The sequence below is a fragment of the Lolium rigidum genome, chromosome 7 (assembly GCF_022539505.1).
Source record: "Lolium rigidum isolate FL_2022 chromosome 7, APGP_CSIRO_Lrig_0.1, whole genome shotgun sequence".
Lineage (NCBI taxonomy): Eukaryota > Viridiplantae > Streptophyta > Magnoliopsida > Poales > Poaceae > Lolium > Lolium rigidum.
The window spans coordinates 75,315,052-75,321,824 of record NC_061514.1 but is presented as its reverse complement, the minus strand read 5'-3'; positions in this window follow the sequence as shown (position 1 = coordinate 75,321,824).

Sequence of the window (6,773 nt, the reverse complement as noted above, 5' to 3'; positions counted from 1 at the left end):
CAACTAACCCAATGGACTTGGTAATTCTCTGTCCACCTCTTGGGTCGAACCAATGACACTTGAACACAACGAGATTGAGTTGTTTGTTTGTACGATTGAAGGTCAGCTCGTATACATTCTCTAACCTCCCGTAGTAATCAAAGGTATCGGATCCTTTAGTGAAGACACCAGTATTTATCGTTTTTGGATTCGCCCGGCCCTTCTGGTGTGTCTCCGTATGGAATCGAAACCCATTCACGTCATACTTCTCATACTTCATGACGTCACGGTTACAACCTTGGGAAACACATCTCAACTCATATGTCATCTCAACGTTTGCATCAGCTCCCTACAAGCACGGTTCAAATTTGTTGTGTGCATTAGTTACGTGGAATAACAGGGACAAGTCACATATTGGTAGGTAAGAGGGACAGCTTAGACATTACTTTTTTCATGAACCAAGACACAAAGTTTATTTTTACTTCGGGAGCACCCTCTTTCAGTAGAGTGTCCAACTCCGCGCCCGTGGGATCGCGCGGTAGCCACCACTGTTCATCCGTGAATTCGCTGAAAGGATACAATAAGCATTAGACCGAGACCATGTAGGTGATCGAAACTAGATACAATAAGCATTACACCATGTTACCTAATGAAATCGTGACCGCCATCGTCATCGCCCCCCCACCACTTCCTTCATGTTCATAAGCACATAGAGCATTATGCAATCCTTCTCTTCCCTCTCCAATCTATATTTTTGTCCTTTACCAGCCTTGCCACCGGGACATTGGAATAGTTGAAGCTTGGGGTCATTCATGGGCACGTCGACATTGTAACGAGAGACCGGGTTATGCAGAGTGGGAACTTCATCCGGATAGTACGTTGTTGCGGCATCTGCCATCTCCCGAAGGCACGTTGCCTCGGCTTATGCATGCTTCAATCTTGGCTTTGTTTCCAGCTTATCTTCGAATATACTTGAACTCTCTCTCAATACAAAACCGCCACCGAAACCGCACTCGGGCCACCCAAGAGTGCCTCGTTTGCGAGGTGCACAATGAGATGTGCCATCGGAGTAAAGAAGCCTGGCGGAAAGATCATCTCCAAATTGCATAGCAACTCCGACACTTGAACTTGTAGCTTCTCAATAACCTTAGGACATATCTGCTTAGCACAGAGCGTGCGGAAGAAATGGCTCAACTCCGCGAGCACTCGCCATATTTTCTCGGGGAGATACCCTCGAAGCATCACCGGCATCAGCCCCTCAATCCATATATGATAGTCGTGACTCTTGAGCCCGGTGACTTTTCCCGTCGAAAGATTGACTCCCTTGCTCATATTCGAACAATAACCATCAGGGAACATCACGACGTATTTTAGCCACTTGAATGCCTCCTTCTTTTGGATGGAATCAAGGAAGAAGTCGGCGTGCGGCTTGAACCAATTCTTTCGACGGCCAGTAGGACGTTGCATGTGTAATTTATTCCTATCACAAAGCTTCTCAACATCGACTCTAGCATTGACATTATCCTTTGACTTCCCGGGAATGTTTAGGCACGTGTGAAATAAGGACTCCGCGACATTCTTTACGGTGTGCATCACTTCGATGTTATGGGGAAGTTCGAGGTCCTTGTAATACTCGAGCTTCGTTAAGGCTGCCTCGTGAGTCCAGCTTGTGCGTTACACCATATCCCTCAAATTGATGGCCAGCTTCCGATGCCGCCGGCACGAGAGCACGTAGCTCGGCATCAACAGCCTATACCATCGAACTTTGGCACCTCTCGTTACTTCATGCACAACTTTTCCTTTCTTGAAGTTCTTTTGTCTTCTCTGAACGGATGCCTCCGTTTGAGGTACTGCCGATTCGTGTCAAACGCAACATACTTGCGACCCTTACTTAGCCAAAGGAACTCAAGTCGATGCCTGCACACTGGGCATGGCCATTTACCAGCTGTACACCATCCGCATGTTAGGGCGTACCCGGGCATGTCATGCATGGTATACTGCAACCAAACTTTCATGCAGAAGTTTGTCTTTGATGCTCGGTCGTACGTCAACGTCACGTGGTGCCAAGAGAGGTTCAAATCATCCACAATCGGCTGCATGTAGACACTCAAGTTCTTCCCCGGGTAATGGGGCCCTGGAATGATCAGCGAGAGAAACATGGTCTTCCTCGTCATTAGGACTCCGGGAGGGAGATTGAGCGGAATTACAAACACGGGCCAACAACTGTAATTGGCATTCGACATACCATATGGATTGAAGCCATCTGTAGCTATCGCAATTCTGACATTCCGAGCATCTGCTGCCCTATGGGGGTATTTTCTATCAAAGTTCTTCCATGCATTGCCATCAGATGGATGTCGTCCCATCTTCGTCCGCCTCTGATTGTCCTTTATTCGAGTCCCCATCTTGTGCCACGTCATCTGTTTGGCGGTCTCCTCAGTCAAGTAAAGCCGCTGGATTCTTTTTATGAATGGGAGATACCGAAGAATCAACTTTGCGATCTTTGACTCGCCTCACCCGACCATCCTTTCCCGTTACCTCTTCATACCTAGAGGCCTTACAAATGGGACAAGTACTTGTCCTCCGCAAACTGTTTCCAGAAGAGAACGCAGCCTTTTGGACAACAGTCTATCCTTTGATAATCCATGTTGAGCGCCGACATGAGTTGCCTCGTCTCGTGCAGGCTTTTAGGCAGACAATGCCCTTTGGGCAACATGTTACCAGTTGTTCTCAGACTTGCTTTGAAGCCGTCACGGGTGGTGTTGTACCGGGTCTTGTCGGCTAGACATTGGGAGATGGCATCGAGCTGAGATATCGCGGCGCCATCGTACAGAGGCGTCTTAGCAGCGGCTATCATATCATAGAAGGCCTTCGCGGCTGGCTCTGGTTCCTCCGATTCTGGAGGTTCCTCCGGTTCTGGCTCTAGCATGTGGGCATCGACAAGATCATCTAGAAAGTCTCTAACCCCATCGTACTCATTGCCATTGAGCCGCTGCCGCATCACCTCACCTCTGTCACGTTCGTGCTCATCAAAGTCGATCTGCGTGACGTAACGAGGCATATACCCATATTGAAGAAGGTGTTTAAACATGTCATCCTTTCCACGACGGTGATGCTTCAAGCAACGATTGCACGGGCAAAGTGGCTGAACCTTCTGTTTTGTACCACGCGCCAACTCCTTCACTAAATGCCAAGTCTTCCTTATCCACTCATCCTGTTTTATTAGTCGCACTAACACGGCCGGTGTACGTCCATCCATTATCAGCCATCCTCTCGCTCTATTGGAAGCCAAACCACAAGCATAGCATTTATATCAAATAGGAAAATAAATGCATCATATTTTAATTTTTTTACCAGGCAAAACGAATGCATCAACCTACATCTCTACTAGGTGGGCCCCTAGCAGCCGCCGGATCTGTAGATTGAGTACGTTCTCCATGCTCTACCCCGGTCCGAGTCAAAATTTCGGCAGCACCTCCCCGCTGCTCTCCCGATACACGTCTCGCCAAAAAGACAAGAGGATGTGCATCCGGAGAACAACGGTGAGGCGCTGCCGAAATCCTGACTCGGACCGGAGCAGAGCATGGAGAACGTACCCAACTACGGATCCGCCGACTATCCCGTAAATGCCGCAAGCGTTACGGTTGAAAATATGCCGACCACTAATGCATATTTATCCGCGTAACGCTTGAGGACGGGAAGTGACACCTAGGTTACGCAACTTGACTTGGAAAATTAATCTAGTGACATAAATAAAATGCGGAGAAGAAGTTGGAAATTTAGCTCACCCTCGGCTGTAGAGGAAGTAGTCGAACAACCGAGTGTCGATGTCGGCGACCATCGAGAAGCGCGTCAAGATCCGGGGTGCTCACGACGAGGCGGTCACGACATGGCCTATTACAAATCCATGTTATTAGAACAAATTCACATTTGCATTTCTATTTCCATTATTAAACATATCATTTCAATTTCAACTACACATTTCTATTTCTTTCCAAATGTCCACTATTCTATTTCTATTACTATTTCAAATCAATCCTACTTCTATTTTTTTCTACTATTTACACACATACATACATATGGTTTCAATTTCTATTATGCACTATTCTATTTCTATCTCTATTTCTATTTCTATTTCAAATCAATTCAATTTCTATTACAACAATTAAAGCAATACAAAAATGAAAAAAACTACACTAACTTACCATACCGGGTACTGGGAGCAGCGGGAGGAGGGCGCGGCGAGGAGGAGGGCGCCGACGGGGAGGAGGGCCGGGCGAGGAGGAGGCGGCGGCGGGAGGAGGGCGCCGACGGGAGGATGGGGACGGGAGGAGGAGGGGGAGGGGAGGAGCGGCGACGGGAGGAGGGCCGGAGGCAGAGAGGATGGGGACGGGAGGAGGAGGGGGAGGGAGGAGCGGCGACGGGAGGAGGGCGAAGCGAGCGGAAGGTGGCGGCGGCGTCGGACAGGAGGCGGCGGCGGGAGGAGGGCCGGGGGCCAGTGGTTGGGGACGGGAGGAGGGCGGCGCGACGGGAGGAGGGCGGCGCGAGCGGCAGGTGGCGGCGGTGGCAGCGGCGTCGGGCAGGAGGCGGCGGCAGCGGCGTCGTGCAGGAGGCGGCGGCGGTGGGATTGGGGGAAAATGGGCGCGGGACTTGGGCGAAATGTTGAGCGGGCTTTGGCGAGGAGGAGGCCGACCAGGGGTTTTTTCGGGCTCAGATCCCGAGCTACGCCGAGGGCCACCCATACGCCGAGGGCCACCCTCGGCTTAGCCGTTGAGATGGGCCGACCAGGTGCTTAGGGTTTCCCGCTCGCTAGCTACGCCGAGGGCCCCCCATACGCCGAGGAGCCCCCTCGGCATCATGCATTTTTTTATTTTTTTTTTGTTTTTTCTTTCATTGTTTCTTGTAATAACTATAATATACTAGTATATATTATGTTACGTCCAAATTACCTTTTTTACCACGTCGACATTAACTTGAGTGCGCGGTCTACCCTTTAGATCTGGCGGTCTGCCCCTTTGACCGACCTCCATCGGCGGGGCCTCCATAGGAACAATGAGTAAAAATAATTATATGGCAGTATAATTGCCGTATCCCAGTTCCGTCTTTTGCAGTGGTTACTAGGACACATAAAATGTCGCCACGCGGCTCCGCTCGAATATTGGCTCTGTTTACTTTGCCAACTGTGCAAAACGGGGCCGCCGGGACATGCGGTATAGCCGTACCGGGACCATGTATGCACCCGTCCGCCAACGCGCGGAACGGAAAACATTTAGCACATAAAATGACGCTTCCTAGACCTAAAAACATTTTTCCCTCCATTTATTGAGCGAAGGAAACTGTCGCCCCAGTTCAAATCCGGTCAGTTTCCAGCGGATTCGGCGGGACACCGCAGGAAGCTTTAGGGATTCCCAGATGGCTACCGCGCGCATATGGCATGTGATCGGTGGTGCGTAGGAGGTATCCTACCGCTGCGCGGAGGTCCCGCGCAATACTGAAATGCGCACCATGTAGCTGCTTCACAAAAAAAGCCCTTCCGGCACCCCGAAAATGGAAAAACCGTCGCTCGTGGTTCGGATAGGAAATCCGCGACCGGGGCCTTGCTTCCCATCCTAAGACCCACGCACGTGCCAAATATGGCCTCGGTCCGACAAACTATGTGGTGAAACGGGCCGTTTCCTACACATTTCCCCTAAAAGCCATAGAACTCCGGACGTGATAGCCCTATTCGTGAAGGGTTTTTCAAGATAATTGCTGTATCCCAGTTCAGTCTTTTGCAGTGGTTACTAGGACACATAAAATGACGCCACGCGGCTCCGCTCAAGTTTTTGCCTCCGTTTACTTTGCCAACTGTGCAAAACGGGGCCGCCGGGACATGCGGTATGGCCGTACCGGGCCCATGTATGCACCCGTCCGCCAACGCGCTAAACGGAAAACATTTAGCACATAAAATGACGCGTCCTAGACCTAAAAACATTTTTCCCTCCATTTATTGAGCGAAGGAAAGTGTAGCCCCAGTTCGAATCCGGTCAGTTTCCAGCGGATTCGGCGGGACACCGCAGGAAGCGGGAGGGATTCCGAGATGGCTACCGTGCGCATATGGCATGTGATAGGTGGTGCGTAGGAGGTATCCTACCGCTGCGCGGAGGTCCCGCGCAATAAAGAAATGCGCACCATGTAGCTGCTTCACAAAAAAAGCCCTTCCGGCACCCCGAAAATGGAAAAACCGTCGCCCGTGGTTCGGATTGGAAATCCGCGACCGGGGCCTTGCTTCCCATCCTAAGGCCCACGCACGTGCCAAATATGGCCTCGTTCCGACAAACTATGTGGTGAAACGGGCCGTTTCCTACTCATTTCCCCTAAAAGCCATAGAACTCCGGACGTGATAGCCCTATTCGTGAAGGGTTTTTCAAGATAATTTCCGTATCCCAGTTCCATCTTTTGCAGTGGTTACTAGGACACATAAAATGACGCCACGCGGCTCCGCTCGAATTTTTGGCTCCGTTTACTTTGCCAACTGTGCAAAACGGGGCCGCCGGGACATGCGGTATGGTCGTACCGGGCCCATGTATGCACCCGTCCGCCAACGCGTGAAACGGAAAACATTTAGCACATAAAATGACGCGTCCTAGACCTAAAAACATTTTTCCCTCCATTTATTGAGCGAAGGAAAGTGTCGCCCCAGTTCAAATCCGGTCAGTTTCCAGCGGATTCGGCGGGACACCGCAGGAAGCTTTAGGGATTCCCAGATGGCTACCGCGCGCATATGGCATGTGATAGGTGGTGCGTAGGAGGTA